The sequence below is a fragment of the Acomys russatus genome, chromosome 3 (assembly GCF_903995435.1).
Source record: "Acomys russatus chromosome 3, mAcoRus1.1, whole genome shotgun sequence".
In the NCBI taxonomy this organism is placed as follows: Eukaryota; Metazoa; Chordata; class Mammalia; order Rodentia; family Muridae; genus Acomys; species Acomys russatus.
Genome location: NC_067139.1, coordinates 6312826 through 6338756, shown reverse-complemented (window position 1 = coordinate 6338756; position 25931 = coordinate 6312826). Strand labels below are relative to the sequence as shown.

Genomic DNA, 25931 nt, shown 5'->3' with positions numbered 1-25931 from the left:
GCTTGCTTTCTTTCCAACCTGGCATGGGGCAGAGCGGAGTGACTGGCATGAGACAACATCTTTCCCACTCAGGCAGGCTGGTAATGATGCCCAGTTGATGCTGGAAGCAACCATACGGCCCGGGCTTGTAAAGGCAAGAGCAGGCAGCCGCACTGGAGGAGCAGTGGCATGCGAGCCTCGACACCTGTAGGACGACATCACCACACAAGTAGCTCCTCCTGAAAGACCACACTTGCCTGGACCTTAAAAGTGCAGCAGGGGACCGGACCAGGTGAACAATTGAGACGCTCCTGGTGGAGATGTGTGCCAAAGCACTTACCTCTCAGAGGCCATGAGCAAGCCATCTCAGCCATCCAACGGGCAAGGCGACGGAGTAAAATATACACATGCTTGTTCATGTGGAAAATCCCTATGCAGAATATTATGTTCCCTGCTTCATTAAAAGAAGTACAAGGTATATTATTTCCTGGAACTTCTTTCACTTAGCAGGGTTTTCCTCCTAAGAGGCTCAACATGTTATCAAAAAAACCCTTAATGGCTGTGCAAACAGTACTTGCTGTCAGCCAACACACCTACTGATATTGAGAAGCCCAAGATGTAAACAGAATCAAGCCAGAATTCCCAGTGCCTTCCTCTGCCAGCTGCCTTCGGAGGCCTGCTCTCAGCTCACCCGCAACACACCGGAAGCGGGAGCGCCCAGTCAGTGAGTAAACAGCACATAAGTTGTTGCTTAGTATTTCCAGACCCATACTGAAGCCATTATCATGGGAACAATCGGCACTGCACTGCGCTTCTTTACGCCTATTTTCTAATTGTTTTTCATTTTACTAATCTGTGGGTAAGGGCACGATGCATAGTTCCCAAACAGCTAATGTGGCAGAGGCTCCGATTCCTTCTGCTTTTCCCACAAGTTCTGCTTTATTGTTCTCTGAGACTAGCCCAGCTTGGCGCATGCAGTGTTCAATCGGAATGGATGCTGACAGGTATATTCCAGTTTGTTCTGACTGCACACTAGCTCAGGACAGAGGAGGGCTGTGCCTAAGTCTTTGCGGTTGGTAGACATTCATTTATTCTCCCATTTCTGTGTGTTGTCCAAAAACTACCTGTGAATTCCTGGTAGTCTCTCTAAGAACTCAATATACTATCCCCAAAGCATCACCGCCACCAGACACATGAAAAGACCGCGTTCGCTAATGAAAGCCCTAAAGCTACTGCTGTTTGCTCTGTGCTCCCATCTCCCTGGCTCCTGACATCTCCTTTCCACGAAAGCATAACAGCGCTCAAGGCAGCAGCATAACAACCTCCACACAGTATGTTTAGTTCCCTGCTAAAATCTCAGTTACCAAAAATAGCAGCGAGAAGTTCCCATCCTATGAGCCAGGAAACAAACAGTGAATGTTCCTTACCCCGAAAGCCCCAGTTCAGACCACACAGAGGAAGGCATGAAGGGACTCTGAGCCACTGCGGGATGGTGGGCCCTTCCCTTGTTTCAGTTTGGGTGCCTGGTCATTTTGTTTTTCTTCCCTTACTGATTCTCAAAGATTTGCATGAAATCTGTGAACCAGGGCTCACAGCACCCCTTAAGTGTCCCTTAGCTAGAGATGCCCGTCCCCACAGCACGGGGCAGTTCTTACAGTTCTGAGTGCCCATCTTAGGGTTACCAGGAATAATTTCGCAGAGCTGGCCTCACAAGGCTGTGCGAAAGCGGTGAACAAGAAGCCCCGTAAGCCGAGAGGGTAAATCCCTGTCTGCTTAAACCAGTACTGCCTCTTGGAAAGCCCCACCCCAGGGGATACAGCAGGTTCTGGAAGAGAGCCTGGCCTACCTGCACAGGACAGATGAGCTCAGGAGACCCTCCCTTCCTTTTGCCCTTTAACCTGATTTGGTTCTAACCGGAAGGGAAACTTGAGCCTTGAAGGGACTGATGGCTCAGTGGTACGAAGGGCCCTTTAAACTGAGAAGGTCCTAACAGGCCACAGGAGGAAAGGCGCGGCCTTCTGGGCTTAAGTGTAGACCCTGAGAAGCACAGCAGCAGGTTCTCAGGTTTGGGAGAGGAGCACTCCCACTTAGCACCAGGAGGTACTCACAACTCAGCTGTCCTCAGCATCAAAAAGCCACACCTGGCCCTGGAGACACAGTAGGCAATGCTAGCTACTCAGGAGGCTGAGACAGGAGGATTAGAAGTTCAAAGCCAACCTGGGCAACGCGTTGAGATCCTGTCTCAAAAGAAAAGAGGAGAAAAATGTTCCGGGCTGGACATACTGTTGAGTAGTGCAGCAATTCTCTAATAATCACAGAGCCTCGGTTATGTTCCCAGTACTGGGGAAAAAAAGAGTAAAGAAAAAGTCCATTGGGACCTTTCATTCTACTTCACAAAAGCCCTAAACTATGTGGGTTTGGTTTCTGTTTGTTTGCTTAATTAATTAAAGGTGCGAGGTTGAGAGAAGGCTCAGTTGTTGGTTCCTGCAAGGACCCAAGTTTTGTTCCCAAGATTCACAATTAGCGGTTCACAAGCACCTGGAAATCAGGGCTTCAGGAGGTCTCACAGTCCCCTCCTAGCCTCTGAGGGCACCTGGCCCATGTGCACATAGACACACAAATATAATTAACAATAAAACAAAAAATTAATAATAAGCCTTTCCCTCTGGCTCTTGAGCTTGCCCTCACTGAGCATTCTAGTATGTGTGTACAAACAAACCTGGCAGTTTCGTTGGTCAGTTGGTTTCCTGTCAGTTGATTCAGTTCCTGTGTCCCAAACCATTGACATCTATGGACAGAGAAGAGTCTCCTCCTGGCAAGTGTCAAAGGCCTGAGGAGTTAGCAGTACAAGCAAAATTCAGAGACAACACGTAGGAGCACGTGTCGGCAAGTGGGTTTGCAGGTAGTCCAGCAGGGGCCCAGATCTGCCCAAATCCCAGCGGGGCCATGGTCCAGAGCAGAGCCAGCTCTGGGATGCTCTCACCTCAGGAGAAGGATGCTTGGGCACTGTCTGGCCTTGCAGGGACCAAGCACAGAGGAGGTCCACATTCCTCTTTCCTGATACCCTGAAGCGAATGCAAAACTTGCACCTCAAACCCTGAAGAAGCTTGCAAACAGGCAAAACTGTGAGGCGGCTGGTATCTCCCTAGTCAATGATGAGACAAATATTCGGAAAGCTGATGGGAGAGTGAGCAGGTATGTCTTCCAGTTAACACAGATCCACCGGGGAAAGGACAAAGAAAGAAACACACATCAAGGGCAAAAAGAACCCCCCACTGCCAGGACCAAGCGTCAAACCACCTTCTAGTCATGGATGGGTTTCTGTGCCAATACATGTACCTAATTTGACAAAGTGTTGTTGCTGCCTCTTCACAATCTACTTCTCCAATATTTCCCCTTCAGAAAATGGCATCCCTACGCGAGCCGTCTCACACTCAAGCCCAGTGTGTCTTGTCTCATCCTGAACATTGATGCTTGCTGCCAAGACCCTCAAGTGCAACATCCTATGTCCTGTCCAAACCTGTCAATCTCTTCTCACCTCCACTGACACTGTGTGCACCCGGGGCCACCAAAGCAGGCTCCAGCTGGTGCCTCACACTTCATGTCCTCCCTCCGCTCCCAGCCTCAGAGACTGCACAGGGCGAAACAGCCCTTCTCCCTCAGTCTCCCTGTGGGTTTCCAGTGCTCTCAAATCCTCCACAGGCCCCTGCCTTCCAGATCGCCTGCTCACACTTGCCAGGCACTAAGGCCTCCTCTGCAGGCCAGCCTCTCAGGACTGAAAAGCTCATCTGCCCCCTCAGAGTAAATGGCATCTTTTCAGAGAAATTGTCCCTGATTCACCTGCCAGGTCCTCAGACACCCATTCTGCTTCCAGCTTGTTCTTTTCCTTTCTAGAACCAACCAATATGCAGAGCTCTATATTTCATTTGTGTGTCTGATCATTTTGTACCCTCCTTTTCTAATAGACTGTAATCTCCATGAAGTCAGGGTACGTGCTGGTTCTCTCTCCTTCTGATATGCACTGCACAGCACAGAGCCCGGAACCATGGGCGGTGAAATTATTTGCTGAATGCTATTAAAAGGAAGTAATTTAACTTCCCTAACAGCTGTGACAAGAAGATCATATGACCAACATAACCAACACAGTCCTTAACTGTACCTAGGCCCTGGTATATTGATGACAAGGTCTCACTTTGATTTTCCTGGGCTGTATGATAATTAATATAGTCACCATGCCTCTCAGGAAGCCATGACTCAGAGACAATAAATACAGTCTGTCCTCACTCATCAAGACAGGTATGGACAACTGAGTTCCCAACAACCCTGGCCCGATTCGCTAAGGCAAGCACAGAGCTGGCCTCTGGAGGAGTAAGGACACAGCATTATTTTTTAAACTAATCAACATTCAACTTTATGCCCATGCTTATGTAAATGTTGGGATGGCTAATCATAATTGTCTGACAGGGCATTTCCAGGGTGGAGTAATCAGTTAGGGGAGTCATCCCCCAGCATGAGTGCCACCTTCCAGTAGAGACCCAGGCCCAGGCAGAAAGAGCTCTGAGGAGAAAGCCGCATTGCCCACCAGACTGCCTTCGGTTCGCTGTGATGATGGTGGATGTGAGGAAGGCATCACTGTGCCTGATAGCGTTCACAGTCATAGGTGTGTTTGGGTACCAATATGGTACCCTCCATTGCCTATGCATCCGATCCTGCCTCCAGGTTCCTGCCCTACTTGAGTTCCTGTCCTCACTTTCATCAATGATTAGCAGTACTGTGGAAGTGTAAGGTCCAGTGATTCTTCCAGAACCTTCCAGGACAGGAGCCCCAGAGCAGAACTGTTAAGCATCTGGTTCGATGTACTGAGCAGCTACTGGAGTCTCAGCCTCTCCAGCGTGCAGATCTTGACTATTGGACTACCCACCCTGAATCATGTAAGCCAGCCTAGTAAATCTCCTTTTGCAACATATATTCATTCTATTAGTTGTGATCCTCTGAGAACCTTACTAATACAGAGACCATATATACATGAATTGATGACCAAGAGCTCTGCAGCTCATGCTTCCATCAATGTAACACAGCCTTGTGTATCCAGGAGCATTAAACAGTACTCCAGAACCACCACTGTGGCCCTTTTACACACTCAAATCACAGGCTGAAATATAATTGGGTGTTCATACACCTGCTATCATGCATGGGTTCAATTTCCAGTACTGAAGGGGTTGGGGGGATAAGAGTTAAAACTAAATACAATACATGTCATTGTGCTGAATAGTTTCATGTCAACTTGACATGGCTAAAGTTATCTAAAAGGAGGAAACTTCAACTGAGAAAATGCTTTCATAAGGTCCAGCTGTAGAGCATTTCCTTAATTAGCGGTTGATGGGGAAGACCCAGCCCACTGTGTGTGGTGTCATGCCTGGTCTTGTGGTCCTAGATTCTTTAAGAAGCAGGTTGAGCAAGCAATGGGGAACAAGTCAGTAAGCAGCGCCCCTCCATGGCCTCTGCATCAGGTCCTGCCTCCAGGTTCCTGCCCTGTTTGCATTCCTGTCCTCACTTTCATCAAGGATAAGCAGTATTGTGGAAGTGTAAGGCAAACAAGCCCTATCCTCACCAAGGTGCTTTGTCCATAGCGGTCCATCGCAGCAACTGGAATCCTAAGACAGTCCAAATAGGCAAAAACACCACTTGCTTGGTACCTAAGGGACGAAACAGGAAGACCAAGTACAGCTCTGTTCAGCCTCTGATGGGGATCAACTATTAGGAGATACAGACTTGTGGCTGCTCTGTTCATGTGCACGTGACTACAAGAGCACAACAGGCACTGCTTTGATGGTTACAAGTAAATAATAAAGGACTTCTTCCATCTGCCTGTCTAGCTTGCAGGTTGCTGAAGGAAGCAGCAGGCCGAGACAGAGTGAAATTCAAGCTGGTCCTGGGAGTCCCACAGACAGTAAGTTGCAGATGAATCCATTTTGTTGTAAATGGTTTTAGTTATCGAAGTTCACAATATTTAGTGCACAAATAAGAATTCTTAAGACTTAAAGGAAAATACCAGCAAGTAGTGGAATTCTTAAAAATACAGGGCTTTCATAAATACAGAGAGTGACTTGTCTAATGTTTGTGGTTGATGGAAACAGAGCCCAGGTGTGAGAATTTCACAAACAGCCCATCCAATAGACAAGTCTTATCAAGAAAACGAGGGCTCTTTCAAATGTAGTGTACACTGTTTGGTAATGTTATCATTACTGTGAGGGGAAAAAAACCAACCAAACCAAATCACTAGTCTACCAAAGATTGAGGAGAAAGTAGAACTTGGGAAAGAAAACTTCATGCAGTGGGCAAAAGTCTAATAAGTCAGTACGCATTCTATCACCCTGCACTATTGAAGACATAAAACACAGGAACCAGCAGCTAACACCTCTTCTGAGGTATCATTGCATCCCTTGATATGTATGTTAGAGACTTACATCCCTATGAGCATTGGGAGGTGGGGACTAATGTTTAAGTCTTTAGAACTCCACCGTCAGGAATGTGTTAATGTTAAATTGTAAAGGGGACTTTGAAGTTAGCCACTTGTCTCTTACCCAAAGATGCCTTTTACCATGTCACATGCAGAAAGATGGCTCCTCACCAGGTGCAGCCCTCAGTCTTAGATATCTTAGGTTTTTAGAAATATAAAACAAACTACGTTCTTTAAAAATGACTGAGTCTTATGCATCCTACTTTAAGAACTGTGATGCTTCATCTTGACTGTCAGCCCTATGGTATTTAGAATCACCATGGAAACAAACCCTTGGGCATGTGAGGGATTTTTCCAGATTTGATTCATTGAGGTGAGATGATCAATCCTAAATGTAGGTAGTAGCACCTACCTAACTACAGTGGGTTCAAGTCCTGGACTGGATGAAAAGGAGAAAGGGAGCAGAGAACAGCACAAGATTCATTATTGCCTGCTTCCTGACAAGGTGTCCACTGTGACCAGAGGCCTCACATGCTACAACTACTATGCCTCCCCCCCCCCCCATGGCAGACCCTATACCTTCAAACTGTGAGCCAAGGTAAACCCACCATCTCCCCCTGCCTCCCTCCCTGCTTTCCTCCCTCCCTCCCTCTTTCCCTCCCTCCCTCCCTCTCTTCCTTCCTTCCTTCCTTAAATTGCCTTTGTAAGGTATTTTGTTAAAACAAGAAGTATCTAGTATAGTAACACAAAACAGACTAAGGCAACACCTTAAGTGATGATTAATGAGGTAACACCAAATTGAATGTAACAATGGGATCTCACAATAAAATGGAAGCTCTATTAGCACAGGGGTAAAAACAAGAGAAAATGAAATTGTTTAAGAGTCAACATTTGACCCATCTACAAGTCAATCTCCAGGCATGTTTATAGCCATACATAAGAAATGCAGAATTTATTCACACTTTTTCCTGGGAATTTCTTCGCAAGTGAGTTTCTTCTTAGTAAAGTTTTGTTTCTTCTTTTAAAACGTGTTCAATAATAATGGTTTGTAACCCTCTGCAAGTTGCTGAGTGCTGTGTATTAAATATTTTAAATTGCATATTAGCTTTCTCTACCAACTGAGTGAATTATGCATGTAAGCTTCCGAAGCCCCACTGTATTCCACAGGTTCTTTAAGTGTATCAGAACTCACATCACTCCAAGGACAAAAGATAATGTTTGCAAGTATTTTTAGGTTCTTGGTATAATGAATTTAAAACAATTTGAGAAACACTTGCCTTTCTTTACAAACAAAAACAAAAAAGAAAAATTACCCTCTTCTATTTAGAAACTACTAGTTTTTTTTGTTTTGTTTTGTTTTTTTTTTGTCTGAAATTTTAAGAAAATAAAATGTCCTGTTTTGAACTAAATTTAGAGCTGATAAATGCAAAATAACTTCAGACATACAGGAGAAGGTGTTGTGAAGGGTACCTGTCCCAGGTGTTGCTTCCTGTTGCTGTGATAAGCATCATGACCAAAAGCAGACCAGGGAGGACAGGGATCCGTCATCTTACAGCTCAGCACTCAGCACTGACGGAAGTGAGAGATGCGCTCAAGGCAGGGTCCTGGACTCAGACTGTGGAGGAACAGTGCTTATCGGCTTGGTCCCCACAGCTTGCGCCGCCCGCTTTTCCACACAACCCAGGACCACGTGCATGCCCCGGGGTGGCACTGTCCCCAGTGGCTTGGGCCCTCCCTCATCCATCATCACTTGCCTACAGCAAACCTGAGCCTAACAGGGACATTTTCTCAATTGAGGTTCTCCTGTCCCAGATGGCTCCAGCCTGGGTCAAGTTGACTGAAAACTAACTCCCACAAGACTTCCCGACATTTCCCCTAGTTGCAGCTTTACCTCCTCCTGTCGTGTCAAGTTTCTCTGAACTAGGAAGGGGTCCAGAGTATGTCTTCCTCAAATACACATGGCAGACATAAAGACTTTTTTTTTAATAGCCACAGGACAAGCTTTCTTCTCTCCTATGACCTGCCTGAAAACAGAAGGTAAAGGCCCCCTCTTAAAATCTCCAGGCATCTCTCTCAGGAAAAAGATCACCTCCTTATCATGTGAGATGAGGTGGCTTAAAGACAGACTTGCGCCAGCTATTATTATTTCTAGACTAAGCTTGTCTTCTGTTCTCACCCCACATACTTCCCTTCCCATAGCCTCCACGCATGGAAACCTAAAGTCTCCCCTTTGTTTTGTCCCACCTCCATTTATTGTCCCATGGCAAGATGCTCTATGGGCCAAAGTTCTGACCTGCCCTTAGCTGTCATCACTGAGGGTGCCCTGCAGGTACCCACATGGCTGACCTTAATAAGCCTTGTGTTTTACTCTTGTCAATTGCCAGGTACCTACAGAGAACCTGCAAGGGTAATAGGAAGCAGGATAGCTTTCCCTCCCTGCAGCGGGACATACACAAGTTGCGGCTGTGGTGCCCTTTGCTCTCCTAGCTCCTCCATGTCCTCTTACAGCCACAGCGCCGTTGCCATTGCCACAGCCGGACCACAGTACCGTTGCCATAATCAGGAAATAAAGGTTGATGCGTGCTATTACAGGATCCTTCTAAGTTTCAAAAAATTGTCACAATAATTCCCTTTCTTATAGCAGAAAACTAATTTGTCTGAATGTTAACCAACATGGAGGTGCACACCTAGAATCTATGCAATCTCGTGGGGCTGAGGCAGAAGGATTTTCAGTTCAATCCAGTCTGGGTTATCAGTCAAGAGCATGTTTAAAAAGTAACAAAGATAATTTGTTTCCCTGGTCCAGAGCAAATAATCCAGGGTTGCTTGTGGCCTTGAGCAGTTAACATGTATCTTTGATTATTTTTTAAAGCTTTATTTTATTATTTATTATGTATACAAAGCTCTGCCTGCATGTGTGCCTGCCTGCCAGAAGAGGGCACCAGATCTCATTATGGATGGTTGTGAGCCACCATGTGGTGGCTGGGAATTGAACTCAGGACTCTGGAAGAGCAGCCTGTGCTCTTAACCTCTGAGCCACCTCTCCAGCCCCCCTCGTTGATTTTTTAGTGAGACAATTCATCCTTTCTTGGGGGTTGTTGCCTTTATTTTTGGTTTGTTGAGATAGCCTTATCTCTATGTTGCCCAGGCTGGCCTTAGGATCCTTCTGGCTTAGTTCTCTGAGTGCTAGGATCACAGGTGTACACCACAATCTGAAATTCACTATCCCCTGACGCATACGTTTTCATAATCTGGACATACATGAAATACACTGGGAAAACCTACTAAGATTATTTTATAAGATGCCCCTCCAATCAGGGTAGTCTACCAGCAGTCTGCAGTGAGATTTTGGTTACAACTTAGGATAGAAATATCAGAAGAGTGACAGTACACCTCCTATCAGGAGGCACAGTTTATTGGTTTATCTTATTAACGAAGATATAAGCTGTGAACACTTTGTAAAGAAGTGTTCTGTCTTGTGTGTACATGAACTTTGACATCTCATTTAAATTAAATTTACATGGCACTCCAGACCTAAAACTTAAGACTTCACTTATATAGTTTCTACTGTTTGCAGTCTGTATTTTTAAAGATTTTTTTTTGGAACTTTGATTTCCATTTTCTGCTTACTTAATTATTCATGTCTTTTCACAAGTTTCCTGTCTCCTGTTTATCTTATGCCATGTGTTGCAAGAATGAGTCTAATCTTGGATTCTTCAGGCAACATTTAAATCAGTGCAAGTGTGGAGTGGATTTTCAAACATGGATGTATTGGTGGCTTCTGTGTTTTCCTTGTAGCATGGAGTCAATTGTGGAAACACTGTCTCCTCAGTGCTACTTGAGTAATATTTCATATTGAGTAATGTCATATCATTCTCTTGGATCGCACAATCTGAAACCTCAGGGAAAGATTTAAGATGGTACTATACATATTTGATTACTTAGAATCAAACAAGATCAATGAAGTGAGACAGCTCCAAATAAGAGCACGAGTCAAAATGACACAACAATTGTAGGCAACAGTGATCAAAATAATTAGAAAAGAGAAAAGGGGAAGAGTTTCTATTTTATTGCCAGGAAATCACTAAGTTCAAGATCTATTCAAGCACAGGTCTCAGAAATTTGAGCCTGACAAATGTCCTCTTCCATGCCTATCTCTAATAAACTTCAGAGGTTGTACACAAAAACACAGGAATAAAATATACACAGAAACTCATTTGAATGTATGACCATGTTCACGTGGCATTGCAAATATTGTATATGAAAACAGACAGCAAAAAGCATTGGGCTCATATATTGTGGGGGGCTTGGCTTTGAGGTTTTGCTTTGGTTTGGTTTGCTGTTTTTTGTTTGTTTGTTTGTTTGTTTTGGTTTATTGAGACAGAGTTTCTCAATGTAGTCCTGGCAGGCCTTGAACTCACTCTGTAGACCAGGCTGGCCTAGAACTTAGAGACTGCTATGACTCTATCTCTCAAGTTCTGAGATTAAAGGCATGCACTACCACACCCCACATTCATATATTGTTTTTAAGTTCAGCATAATAAACATGGCCTTGGACATACTCTGAAGGCTATTTTGACTTACTATTTACCTGGTGTGGTAATGGGGCCCCTTGGCTGACTCTTGAGTCTCACCCAAAGCCACTAATTCTCCAGAGTGAACCATGGAAACATCAGTCAGACCATGTCATTCCCTGTTAAGAGTCTTCAGAGGCATCCCACCCCATTCAGAAAAATGCTCACAGCCCTGCTGGCAGCCCACTGGCCTCTGTGTGCACTCCTCATTGACAATCCTCTGGCTAACTGCTAAACTCTCGTTGGTCCCCTCCATCGCCACCACAGTCCCTTGCCAACACACACAGCTCAGTCCTGCTTCTTTAGCAGCAGATGGAGAGATTTTAAAGAAAGTATCTAGGGACTGGAAAATGGGTAAGAGAACTCACTCTGCAAACATGAGGACCTACGTCCAAATGCTCAAAAACTCCTGTAAACAGCTGGACACAGCTAGACATTTCTGTAATTTAAGCATTGAGAGATGGAGACAGCCAGAGCCAAGAGGTCACTGGCCAACCAGCCTAACCAAATGGCGAGCTTCCTGGTCAGTGGCAGAGCCCATCTCAAAACAATACGGCAGTGAGCAACAGAGGAAGGCACGCACAGCCTATGTCCTCTGGCCTTCACATGCATACACACTCACCCACTCCTTGTTTGCTACTCCCAGAGGTTAACCAAGAACTGGCCTAGGATGAGATGAGATATCTGTGAGAAAAGCCTGGTTCAGAAGCATCTAGAACAGGGATATGGTCTTGGCCCGCTTTAAACTCAAGCCAAGAGGGAAAGTGTGTTTTCAGGGACTGACCTTCAAGACACCACAGCTGTGGCTTAAACAGCAGTGCTTTACTGGTTTACGTTGGGTGGACCAGAGCACACTATTGAGGTGTCAGCAGGGCTGAGCTCCCGCTGTAGGAGCTAGAACAGACCTGCCTGGGCCCTCTGCTTGGTCCTTTCGGCAGGCCAATCTTTGGTTCAACCCATACATGCTTCTATTTGTCTATTGTTTCCCTTAAGGACGCCAATCAGAGTGGATCTGAAGCCCGCTGAACGCCAGGACAACACCACCTTAAATAACTGCAATGACACAAGTAATCTACAATCACATCCTGGAGAGATATTCATTCATACAGCCCTTGTGTGGGACACAACTCAAACCAGGAATGGCAAGAAGAGCCAGAAATGTCCCCCCAAGATGTACTTAGTTTCACAGAAAGAGAATAGGAGAGGGAATAAGGAGAGAAGGGGGGAATGGGGGATAGAAAGGGAGGAGCAGAAGGAGGAGGCATAAAAGAAACAAAAATGATGTTGAGGACAGATGCAACGGAAGCCTAGCAAGGGCAGCAGTACCAGCCATGATGGCTTCGGAGTGAGCGGTTGGCCTGGAGGCTGAACAGCATTCAAGGATACTCAAAAGCTAACTCACTGCGGCCAAAAAAAGAGTAATTTCACAGTGCTGTAGCAAACAGTACACCCAGTTGCTTTCTACTTGGGGTTTTGGGTGGGTGGGAGTTGTTTTGTTTTGTTTTGATTGACCCCCATAGGGCCTGTTGCCTGTTAATCGTTTTACCTCTGACTCACACCCAGCCCAGATCCTGGCTTCTGATACCCACTTTGGGAACCTGGTGTTTTGTGATACTACAATCCGTGTGCCAACACAGCATCAGAGAAGGCCACTGGAACTCTCTGAGAAGTTAAGACAGGAGAAAGGGATGCTGGGGTATAGTTTGGGGCAGAGCATGCTGTGGTTGAGGAAGCCAAACACCATTCCTGCCCTCATCAATATCAGACCATCATCGGGAACTAAACAAACTCTGAGAAAGTGACTCTGATCTCATTCACTCCTCTACACCCATCAGGAATGTTCACACAAGGTCCGCAATATGGCGCCTCGTGCCCAGAAGAGACGGACAGCAAGCACACCGCTGCCAACTGTGCACACAGTGCCACAGGAGAGGTACTTAAAACCGCACACGAAATAGTCTGATGCTGGTTTGAGAAATGTGACTCCCAAAATAACAGCATGTCATTTACATGTGTTTGAGGCAGGACTTCCTCTAACAACCCAAAGCACAGGGAACTACCGGAACACTCCCATACCACAAAGTGTTTTTTCTTCCCAGGTTTTTCTCTTTTCATGAAAGTATGTTTTCTTTTTAAAACTTGAATTCAAGGAAAGAACTTGGAATGCAAGCCCAAGGCACTACTTTCCACAGCAGCAAATTAGAGAGGGCTAATCCGTGGCCACACGATGCCCTGTTATCTGTGTCTTGTCACTTTAATTTAGCACAACCCAAGCCCAGCAATGCCATTTTTTTTGCTTCTCCACACAGTAGAATTTTAGCCTTCATACTGAATTTCAAAGAGTCCAGAATAAAACAAGCCCACATTAAGCAAAACAGCCACATAAAACCTTCCCTTTATATATGGAGAAAAATACTTTCAAGGTTCAGAAGAGAACTTTTTTTAAGCACCAAGCGGCTTTGGTGACATTTTAAAAGGGTATACTTCAAGGGGTTGAATTCTTGCCTCCACCAGCACGTGTGTTTCTCCTCTGTCAGAGCCGAGGTGCCGATTACTGGAAGCGTGCACACTATATTACACCGCTAAGACATCTCAGGTGTGGGAGAGTCTCCAAAGCAAGAACTGGCAAGCCGGAAGACTAGCTCCTGGTTTTGCTACATTATGGAGTGTTAAAAGGCACAAGTGGCGGCTTGGACCCTGGGACAAGGACATACTAGTTTCAAGATCCTAAAACCCAGCCTTTGTAATTGGCAATCTAGCTATCCCTCGACCATAGGAAGCAGGCTGTCCAGACTGTAGCTGAGCCAAACACATCATGTCCATCTATGAGGGTGCATCAGAGCACCAAGCACAGGCATTTCAAGCTCACACATTACCCCTCAGCCATGTGCAAACTCCTTAACAGAGAAAGGCTCCCTGGAAAAGAATTCATCATTATAAACCATCTCCCGGGTGTCACCCAACTTGCAAATTTTCATAGCCTTCCCATCGCACTTCCTGCATTCATCTCCTAAAATTGAGAAGAAATGCCCCAGCGTTTCCAGCTCCTACAGAGCTGCATGTTAAGTACACAGCTGAGCTCTCACTCTGCAAATCATGTGGTGGGAAATATCAGCGATGGGCTAGCTGTACGGAGTCTATCACAGCAGCGAGCAGCACCGGCACCACGCCAGCATGAAAATGCAGACTTTAAAGATGCAAACGGTGGTTGGAATTCAGAACTGGTGGTCCCGTGCAAATCAGCACTTATCAGCTGTCACCGGGAGCAAGAAGGTGATCCTTTGACTACGCTGAACAGACGCCCCTTTCAAGGAGCAAGTCCTTGCAGCGCTGTCAGCTCCTGGCCACTTGCATGAAGTGCACACACTGCTGGCATCAGACAGCAGAACTCCTTATCCAATGGCAAAGGAGACTGGGCAAGGAAGAGCTGAGCCTCAAGAAATACATCGCTTATTACACCCTGTCTTGATTTGCCCCGACCCTCAAATGCACAGAATCCCAGATAAAAAGGAAAGTGACAGCCACAGTCCTGACCTCAGGGCCCAACTACTCTGAACAGTCTGTGTCTGGCGACTCTATTTCTAACCCTGTTCACAGGTCCTAGGCTTGGGACTCACCACAGTCCCCAACTCAAGAAGAGACAAGCAGACGTCAGAGACTCACTCCAGGGTCCACACAGAGCCTGCTGTCTTGTTTCCTTCGCAAATGGAAAGCAAATCTCTAAGGATTGAGCCTTGCCACTGCTTACTGTCCCACTCTCTAGGCCAAGGCTCTATCCCTGGATGCCCAGGGCCAGGAGCCCCTCAGGAAGGGGCACTGTAAAAAGGAGATCAGACTGTTTGCCAGCACCAACCTTCAGAGCCCAGGCGGTCAAAACGTGTTACCAAGCTGAGCTAGTGACCTGGACAGAGATGCTGTCTCCCTCTACAACCAAACAGTGGAGGAGAACGGGGGTGCCTACTTCAAGTTTGGAACTTGGGGTCAAAGTACACAGCATAGAAAGGCCAAGCCAGGCACAGGAGCAGCTACCTGTAAAGGCATTGGCATGAAGGTATACAGTGATATACACAGGGCAAAGTTCTCTCTCTCTCTCTCTCTCTCTCTCTCTCTCTCTCTCTCTCTCTCTCTCTCTCTTGCTCTCTCTCTCTCGCTCTCTCTTGCTCTGTGGCCCTCCTACCTCTCTCTGTGTGTGTATGTGTGCATGCCTCTCTCTCCCTTCCGTCTCCCATCTCTGTCTGGTCTCTAACCACTGAGCCACACCATGCCCTCAGATGCGGGCTCACTTCCAGGTCACAGTTTCCATTATCAGGCTCCAAATCTCCAGCATCCATGGAACAAATGGCTTTTATCTCAAAGCCCTTAGGGGACCATAGACTCCAAGTCTCAGTACTCAGGCCTAAGGCAGGAGATGTGGCCATCTGTTCAGAGAACACAAGAATCCCAAAAGAGGGGTCCAGTGGACTGCTGGAGGGTGGGGGTTTCAGCTGAGAGAGCACCAAACTACAAAAAGTACTGTAATCGCCACACACAAACATCAAGCAGCACAAACTTGCCACTGGGGAATTGACAACCTCAGGTTATCAGGGAGGGGCAGTGTCCCTGATAAAGGTATTTATTTTGATTAAATCTCTCAAGATCGGGTGAGACCCAAGAAAATTAAGGGTTTTTGGAGGAAATAAAATATTTCAGTACAAGAAGAAACAAGTTAGTCGTGGCCCCAAAGCCAAAGCTCTCTATAACTGAAGCCCCCACTGAGTCAGACAGCCGAACATGGCAAGGAGTAACTCCACAGACCTAGAAATAAGCCACCTCTGAGAGTTAACACATACCCAACTCAGAAAGAGCAAGGGCACAATTGCAAACCCGCAAAGACATGTATGTGTCTTACCTAGGGTGACTACTGCTGTGGTGAACGCTGTAACCAGAGCGTTTGGGGAGGAAAGAGATTATTTGGCTTACACTGCCACCCCACAATTCATCATCAAAGGAAGTCCGGACAGGAAGTCAAGCAGGGCAGAAATGTGGAGGCAGGAGCAGATGCAGAGGCCATGGAGGGGTGTTGCTTACTGGCTTGCTCAGGCTGCTTTCCAATAAAACCCAAGACCCACATCAATCGTTAATTAAGAAAATGCCCTACAGGCTCCAGATCTTTGGAAGACTTTGGGGGGGGGGGGCAGAAAAAAGGTTTCTCTGTGTAGCCCTGGCTCCTGGACTTGCTTTGTAGACCAGGCTGTCCAGGAACTCACAGTGATCTGCCTGCCTCCCAGAGTGCTGGGATTACAGGCGTGCACCACCACACGCAGCTTAGAGGCCTTTTCTTAACTGAGGTTCTCAGATAAGTCTAGCTTGTTTCAAGTTGACATAAAACCAGCCAGCATAACCTTTGAGAGACGTGGGCACTACAATCATCAAACAGAAACTGTTAAGAGGTACTGCTCTCTGAGTCTATGACCACACCTAGACAAAGAGCATGCAGAGAGAGAGAGAGAGAGAGAGAGAGAGAGAGAGAGAGAGAGAGAGAGAGAGAGAGATGGCCATGAGTTAAAGCAGACAAAATGGGAGCCTGTTTGGCCACCCCTGCTCTATCCCAGGTAGGGTGAAGCCCAGCATCTCTTAATTCATGCCCAGTTTCCACATCCCATAGGCAAGCTAAAGCCTATCAAAATGGTGGACTCCAGCGGCCCCGGCTCCATGCCTGTGTGTTCCTGACCACCATGGTCAGCTCCTGTTTACCCAGCAGTCTCCAGGCTTCCATTCAGCCTCGTTTGAAGGTGGCCTAGAGGCAGAAGATTTGCCAGCTGGAACAATGAGCCATCCGTTTGTTTCTTGTTGCCTAGTTCCAGGAAGCATGTGAATTACACCTGATCTTGGAGTTGCCGTGCTCCGGAGCGGCAGTACTGTCTCAGAGCCTGATGCAGGCCGGTAGTAAAAGTTGACTTGTAACTCATCCCAAGGTCTACTCAGGCCCCAGCTGCACACAGCCCATGAGCATAAACGCAGGACATCCCACCATGAGGACAATCCACGTCGATATATTGATTTTTTTTTCTTTAAAATTCTTTGCAGCGGTCTCAAATTTAAAAAAATAAAATAAAATAGAATAAAAAGCACAACTACAGTACAAAGAGCCATCATTTATCTTGGACCATGTAAGAGTAACCTGCCAATCAGATGCCTCATCGGCCACAAGCACATTAATGCACATTCCATTAAAACCACAACATGGCCATCAAAATAGGAAAAGAGACATTACTACACGTTCCATTTGCTCCTCGGCTCCCATTCAAATTCCACGCAAAGCCTGCAACCACACCTGGCAACAAAAGGATGCAGCTTAGATCCACCTAGCGCTTTTCGCTGCTTGGTCTCTAGCTTTGAGCCGAAACATTTCTCTAGATCTTCCTTTGGCTTTTCTGGCCTTGACATGTGTGAAGGCTGGAGGCTGGTTATTTTGCATAATGCCTCTCAAGTTGAGTTTGTTGAATGGTTTCTCCACGCCCCCCCATCCCCCCTGCTCCCGCTTGGATTCGGAGAGTGCATTTTGGGAAGGAACACACAGAAAAGGGAAGTGGCGAACTTTTCCTTGCGTGTTCTCAGGTGGTGCCTGGCTTTGATTCCCCTCGCTGTGGATAGTGTTCGTTTGCTCTCCAGCTTTTGCTATGCTCAAATTCTGGAAAGCCCAAGGAGCCTGGCCATGAGCAGATAGAACAGAGAGGGCCTGCGGTATATATCTTGTCTGCATTCCTCTGCCTTGGGTGATGCAGATCTGGGGAGGAAAAATTGACAGAGCATGCTTTGGGAAGAAGATGGAGGAAAGTTATACTCCCTTCATATTCATTTATTCATACCACAGACAGGTGTGTTTTTTGATCCCTTAGGTACAATGACACTAGTGCACACTGCAGAGCCTGCTGAACCTAACTCGCTGTATGGGGGACAGCACTGAGAAAGGGTGCTTGACCCAGACCAGCTTGAAAGAGAAAGAGTCCAACACAAGGGAGAGTCCAATGCTTTTTAAATTGAAAATGGAACTGGAATATACACAGGGACCTGAGAGGAGACATAAACAGAAAAGTAGGTCTGACTATGCGCAAAGGTAGGCCTAATTCCATCTTCACAGGAACCTCCACAGGGGTAGAAGCAACATGCCCAGGCCACGTGTTTGTAGTCTGACTGAAGAACCCAGCAGAAGAAAGTAAAAGGAAAAGCAAGGTTTACAAGCACATATGTGAATGGACGTCTGAATGGATTTCTTCCAGGTCAAAGGTCAACAAGGGTTAATCGGGGATAGGAACAATAGAGCAGAGCCAGGGCCCAGCATCATGGAAATGCATGATCCACAGGCTTGTACAGGGGACAGAGAGACATCAGGAGAGCCGAGAGGGCTTCTGTGCCAACTACCTAGTGTGAGGAGCCTTGAACTACAGAAAGAAGAGAACATGAGAATAATTTAATACTTCCATATATAAAAACCAACCCCTCCGTCTCTTAAACACAGGAGTGGCATCTCTCCCTGACAACTAGACTACCTCAGGGTCAAGTCTGAGCTATGGAGGGACATCCTGGCGTACTGGGTGCTTATGATTTCATTCCATCTGTGTCCCTCGGCGACATCATTGCAGTAAGTACCTTGGGCAGAGCTAGACGCACTTTCATAACACTGTAAAAGGGGAGAGTGCTGAGAGACATGTTGACCCTTGCTGTCCCTCTCCCCCTGCCATCTGCTTGTATTTCCTTAATAGTTAGTTCCAGCAGCACCAGAGTTGAAGCAGCCTATGGATGGTCAGGTTTTATATCATCCACCTCACATATTTTCTTTTGAGCAAAGTTATGTTCAATTTTGCATGATTTTACAAGATCCCTGTAAAATACCTGCAAACACACTAGGGTGTTAAAAAAAAAAAAAAAAAAAGCTAAAGTGGCAACTCTACATATTTTCATTTTGATTACTTATTGGAAAGTGAGAGTCTCACATTTGGTGAGACTCCAGAGGCACTTATAGCTCCTCTCCTCTCCCGGCATAATGTGTGTGTGATTTTGTTCGTGGAAAGCAAGAGCGTCTGTTATTTCTTATTTTAAGTCACTTCTCTTCACACACCCAATAATCATATATTTAAGTCTGAGCCTGAGAATGACAGCATTCTTTTCAACTCTACATGAGATGTGAAAGAAACAACCATGTGGACACTTGCATGCTGTATTTGAACTGGACGGAGAAAAGCACCATAGGATCATACATAGTTCTTGAGCAATTCCAGCCTTTTCCCTCCTTGAATTTCATCCTTTGAGTCTTGTCTTTTCACATGTACATGATCCGGAGCTGTAGTTTACCACTGCAGATGTGGGGGTGAGGACACCTTGTGCTTTCACAGTTCTGCAGCACACGGTGGCCAACAGGGGGCCTTGCTTCAGCTAGGACTGTCTATCTCTCCTGCATTAAGTCACCTGAACACCTTTCGGCTCCCACTCTCCCTAAGTACAGTGGAGGCCACGCTAACTCTCCCAAGAAGACTGACCAGAATATCAACTGCAGGCTGCAAATGAAGGCTTCTAACCTGGGCCTAAGTGCAATTTTACAATTCTCAAAAGTTAAACACCTGAGGCCAGGTACACCGGACTGTGACAGGGAGAGCATCTTTAATCTCTACACCTCAGGAGACAGATCTGTCTCTGGGTTCGAGGCTAGCATGCTCTAGAGAGCAAGTTCCAGGACAGCCAGGGCTACACAGAAAAACACTGTCTCAAGGAATAAAACAAAACAAAACTTGAGGCCAGGAAAATTGCTCAGCAGGTATAGAGGGTCATGCTGGGCAAGCCTAGTGACCTTAGTTCAGTCCTCAGAACCCACTGTTTAAAAGAAAAAAAAAAAAGCTGTGTGCAGAGAATGAGCAGGAGTGTGTATAAGCCCTGCAGTGGCAGGAACAGTAGAGAAGCTGCCTTGAAAACCAAGATAAAAGAATCACCAACTCCCAGGAAGCTGTCCTTTGACTCCCACATGTATCATGGCACGCACAAAGGTGAATTTACACAACTGTACACACCACACAGACACACAAACACGCACACACACGCACACACGCGCATACACACACAAGAGTTAAAGGCTTAACTCATACAAACATAAAATGAGCACTCATTAAAGACCTATTCAGTTCAATGAGATGGCATCATTGGCAGACTAGAGAAATGGGTTGAAGGCATTACAAGAGAAAAGACTGTTTTTAAAAGAAAAAAAATGATGGAACCAGATTATTGATGTGACATAAACAAGGTGTTAGACCTGCACTTCGTGTCTCTTCTCGTGGACAAGAATGATTGGTACTGCAGATACTCCTTGCAGACTTACAACTCAAATCAAGGACACAGCCAGAAAAGTTCACACTGATGGACAAATAGGAAATCTTGGGAGAGCGGTGAAGCGATGTTTTATACAAATACAAAATCCCATGGGTCAGACAAGGGAGTAAGAAGAGGGAAAATTCATAGCAATGGATGCACTACTATGACACACAAAAAAGGAACTGATCGCATCATGTTCTAGAGAATCATTATCCATACCTAACAGCTGAGCTGAGAGAAAACAAGAGGGTACTGCTGAAGACAGAGCAGTGCCTCAGAAGACAGAGCTGACTGGGAAGTCAACCATGACACTGACTCTAATGAACAAGCTAGATTAGCTGAAAAATACAGTCATCTGAATTAATTGATTTTTTTTTTTTTCTGTACATGAAAATCTGAAATAGTACAAGACCCAGGAGAAGCTTGGAATGCTTTTTTCATGGCCTCCTTGAAAGTACTTTCTTAAATTCATTTGTCTTTTGTCTTTCTGCTCTTTAAAACCAAAAATGCTTTCGAAAGAAATGCTTTTTAAATATCCCACAGTGAAAATGGGAAGACTCAATTATCAAAGATTTCACAGAAATGCCTAGAAAAGGCCTCACCATCCTTGACGCACATACACCAGGAATATGAAGGGGAAGAGCAAATGCCATCAACAGCATCTGTAAGAAGACTGTTGGGCACATTCCTGCCCACACAGTGACACAGCAGCGTGGGTCCTGATGCCCAGCGACCTCCCTGTGTACAGCCCCATCTCCTCTGAGAGAGCACAGCACACAATACACATTCATGAGGGCTGTCAGGAGAATTAGCCTCGGATTTGCAGTGCCCAGCACAGTGTCTGCCAACACAAGAGAGGCATTGTTTACGGCCCTTTTCTATTGCCAGGGTTATTTTTTTATTAGCGTATATACATGTAAAATATAGTGAAAGGCTTTTGAGGTCAATTCTCAGACACCTAGAAAGTAAAAATATTCGTATTTTCTTTGCTCTCTGTCAGGATGTTAATCTTTCCTCTGTAATCTCAGTCCATACACCATTTAAAAGCAAGCACCCAATTACTGCGTCACTTCCGAAGCTATCTTCTCTGTTTCCGTCAAGAAACAGGATAAGAAACTGAGGTAGGGAATAAGAAAGGACCATTTGCTGACTCTGTTCACATTTCTGCCACGTTAGTTTCTTCTGTGGTTCCCTCTCAGCGAGCGTTTCCTGGATCCTTGAAACAACGGGAAACCTTGCTAGAGAGCAGTAAGGAACCAAGAACACACGTTCCCTCCTGAGAACAGTGAGGGCTCAGAGAACAGGAGGTCCTGCTACCCTGTCGCAGCCCACTGTGTCCACCTTGCTGCCACCTGTTGTGTCAATCAGCCTCCCATCACTGACACAATAGATGAGATGGTCAATCTAAAGGAGGAAGGGTTCAATTAAGTCAGGGTTTCAGTCCCTGGTTGTTTGCCTTCCGTCAAGTTGGGTCCATGGAGAAGGCAAACAGCATGGTAGGGGAACCCATGTCAGAGCAAAGCCGCTCACGTCAGGACAAGGAGTCAGACAGCAGGGAAGGTAGGAAGAGGGCACACCCACAATGACCTAGTCACTGTCATTAGGCCTCACCTCCCAATCGGTGGCGTCATCTGTACCCAAGTCTTCACCATGGGTACTTTGGGGAGACATTAGTGGTCCAACCACAGCACCCACCAACTCTTCTTGGATGATAGAAGGAAGACCATGGACAGTTCACTTTGATAAACTCATGTGTCACTACATGCCAGATGCATTCTAAGATGGGTCACTAGGTAAGCTGGTCTCTATGGAGTATCCTGGACATACATACATCAGACATGCATACATACATACATACATACATACATACATACATACATACGCCTCCACATAGTCTCTGAAGGTGATGGAGAGACTTGGTATCCAAGACGCACACTATGAGTGCTCTCTAAAATGATGAGTGAAAGGATAAGATAGGAAGGGCTGGAGAGGTGACCCAGTGGTTAAGAGTGCTTGCTGCTCTGTCAGAAAACCTGGATTTGGTTCCAAGCACCCTCGTGGCAACTCACAACTGCCTGAAACTCCTGTTCCAATGCCTGTTTCTGACCTGCGTGGGCTCCTGCACACGTGCATACATGCACACAGGCATAAGGAAAGACAAGACAAGGAAATATACTACAGTAAATATTTAACCAATAATGTAAGTTTCTAAAGTACTTTGATGCAACTGTCAGCACACAGTCTACTGACAGCAACATCACAAGCACGGTGACCTCAGACTACAACGTCACTGAGGCAGAGGAATTCTCAGTACCAATCTTATATTTCAGGCTCACTGATACATATGCATTCTGTCACTGGTCAAATTGTCACATGTGCAGATAACTGTACCTCTAGACTGGGTCTTTGCTCAACTAGATAAACAGGTGTGCACTCATGTGTGAGGTCTTCGCCCCGTCACAGGAAGGCTTCCTTCCTAGTTCCTGTCTTCTTACAGTGCCTCCTACACAGCACAGGCTCAAAGGACAGGGACCTGCTGTAACATGAATGATGAAATATATTCACCCATTCAAGTCACACGCCCACGGGAAAGCCTGTAATGGCGACCTCCAGTCAGGATACCCAAGCCTGTGTCTTGACTGAACAAAGATCTCCCCTTCAGAGTTTGACCTGAGTGTGTTCTCTTAACCCAGAAGTTCCTTAGACCAAGTTGATGTTCCAGGTTCTGACTCCTGCTTTGATACCCTGTCTAGAGTCGGCCTAGAACTGACAGATACTGAGGGCTGGTGTCAAGATCTATATTTAACTCACTCAGCAAATTCTTAGGGTGAGGGAATTCCTCCCCCCTCCCCCCCACCCCCCCCCCCAGAGGGCTGTGATTTTCTTGCCTATCAATCTGAATCCTATGTAAATGCTTCCAGGTCAAGAGCTCCTGCTGGAAAACCACCAGGGCTTATGCAAAGCCACTGCACACCAACACAAGCGCCTCCTCCATCTAACACCTAATGCTTGCCCAGCCCAGGGAGAAGGGGAGCACAGTACAGCAGCTTCCTTACCCATGGGCTCCACTCCAACCAACTGCTGTTCACAGTATTGGGGGTTAAAACTGTGACTGTGCTGAACTTGTAAAAAAAATAATCGTATTATTATTACCTAAATTATACAGTGCAACAACGATTTACATAGTATTTGCATTGCGTTAGGTATTACAAGTCGTGTAGAGATGATTTCAAGAGTCCCAGAGGGTGTGCATAGGTTACATGCAAATTCTCCACCATTTCTAGGCACGCCCTGGAGCATCAAAGGCCTTTGCTATCTGAGGGGTTCCTGGAACCAATTCTAAACATGAGAGATGATTGTGCTTGCTGTTGGCCACTAGGCAAGTACACAGGAAAGCAGGGAAGAAAGGGCCTGCTCTGCTTTCTTCTGGTAGACAGTCACCATCCTTTCCGATAAGGCATGAGACTGTCACAGCTGAAACAGCAAGAAGCTACTCGGATGAGAAACGTACACATTCACAAAGAGACCAAATGCACCAGTGGTAAAGTCACCTGCAGCGCCACCACTCTATCCCACTCAGGAGCTTCCGGCAAACCCTGAAAGGGCGCTCATTCTTGAGCTTTCAACCCTCAACCTTCTGTGTTATATGTGGGGATAATAAAGTCCTTTCTGCCACGCACCGACACATACCCACGTAAATCCCTTCGTCCCGGACTCCTCAGAAAGATTAAGTAAATGCACATCTGCAAGCTATTTGATCCAGAGTATGTGTCCCCAAACTTGCTGCTCCCTTCTTCCCACGTCATGTGCTGAATGCCAAGTAATTGTACAGAAGCAGAGCTATTGATTTAGTGACAGACGCATGGGCTTCTGGGGACACTAGCTCCAACCCTGCCTCTTCCTAGCTATTTAATATGGCACAAGTTCAGTGTGTCACTGTCTTCCACAGCAAAACGGGATAGCACTCAGCTTCCGGGGGAGTTAGGTGCTGTCAGCGAAGAACATCAGACAGCATACGCTCCATGAGTTCTGAGGCCCTTTAGCTGTCACTCGGCAAGATTCTTGACTTAAATATGGCCCCAGTGGGCCTGGGAAACCATCATTCCGCGCCCCCACCCCATGACAAGATCAGAATGACTGTTAGTATATTGCCCATATATCACAGATGCCGTGTAAACAAACTGTGAAGCCACTGGGGTCAGCTCCAAAAAATAAAAATAAAAAAGGCTTCCGTTCCACACAGCCGCACATTCACCCTTAGGAAGCACATCGCTAAGTGTTATTTTTTATTTTCGTGTGTTTACCTATTCCTAAAAGTTCATAAAAATCACTTTGGGGCATAAACACCAATTACAAGGCATTTTAACTAAAATATGTTTTTAAAGCCACAGGCATTTCCTAGCACAAATTAGATACTACATCAAACGCAGAGTGCTCATTTGGAAAGTCTGCAGATTTCTCATAAACGTACAAGAGAAGCGGGAAAGGAAGGAAGACAGCACAAACCCCCCGCTGCCAGCACTGGATAAGCTCCCTGTTAACAGACCCCAGGGAAAAACAAGACTGCAACTGGCACATGAACTCAGTCCAAATCCTTATCTTGCCTTCCAGACCAATGCCTTGTCAAGGAAGAGCTATGATTTAAACCACTTTAAAGATGGCACAAAATCTTCTGTTTTTACAGTATGAGACAAACACAGTCTCCGTTGGGTTTCAGCACAGGACTAATCAGACCTCATTTCCCGCAGCTGTACAGAGGCTAAGCCAGCACCCACGCTGGGAACGGGTCTGCGAAATTGTCTTTCCACCTGGGCTTAAATGGGCAAAGTCTTCCAGAGAAGGCTCATAAAGATGTTTACAAAGACTTAGAAGAGGACCAAGAGCCTTGGCACTCCCCCTTATCCAGAAGGTTCCACCTCAAACGGGACTTCCGTCTACCTGGAAGCGATAGCTCTAGCTGGAGTTACAACAGCCTCATGCAGAGGAGATCAAGGAGCACCGCGGGCTGAAGAGGCAAGGGGAGCAAGCATGACCAGTAGGAAATGGGGAAGCTGAGCCTAGCGCTCTCTAGCCATCAGAGACGCTAGAAGGTAGGCACATTCCCTGGTAGGAAGGCAGACAGGGAGAGGAACCCTGAGTAGGTAATAGCGGCCATCCTCTTCATCACCTTCCTGCCTTGAGACAAAAGCCTATTGAATGAAAAAATAAAATAAAATAAAAAGAGAGACACGGCTGTTCCTAGATATGGTGGAAGAGAAGGTTTATTGTAGATTTTAAGAAGACTACAGAAAGGTACCCAGGCAGTGACACCCGAGTGTCCAGAGTTAACATGGCCAGACTGAGCCAGGCCATGTGAGGAGAGAAGGGTCAGGAGAGCAAGAGAGGAGCAGCCAAGCAAGATGGAGAAAGGATTGGGCCATGAGACTGGGCAAGAGTTAAAATCTCATGGCCAAAATGGCTGAGTTATATAGGGGTCAGAGCTGGGCAAAGTACCTGGGCTGGAGAAGTTCAGGGGGGCGGGTATGGGTATGCCAGCCAGGAGGGCCGGTCACTGAAGGATGCTGGGAGAACCTGGCCAT

General features: G+C 46.2%; 1 protein-coding gene across 5 annotated transcripts in view; it reads right to left on the bottom strand.

The window, feature by feature from the left end:
- Elmo1 (engulfment and cell motility 1) overlaps nucleotides 1-25931 on the bottom strand; it is a 510606-nt gene that overhangs the window by 435039 nt on the left and 49636 nt on the right. For 2 of the 5 annotated variants that reach the window (XM_051168294.1, XM_051168274.1), the window contains exon 2: nucleotides 7886-8054. The exons of 2 other annotated variants lie outside the window; for them this stretch is intronic. The gene's annotated coding sequence lies outside the window, so the exon portion shown is untranslated. Of the gene's footprint in view, nucleotides 1-319; nucleotides 342-7885; nucleotides 8055-25931 lie in introns of those variants that run through there. One more of the 5 variants, XM_051168301.1, reaches the window with a different exon arrangement.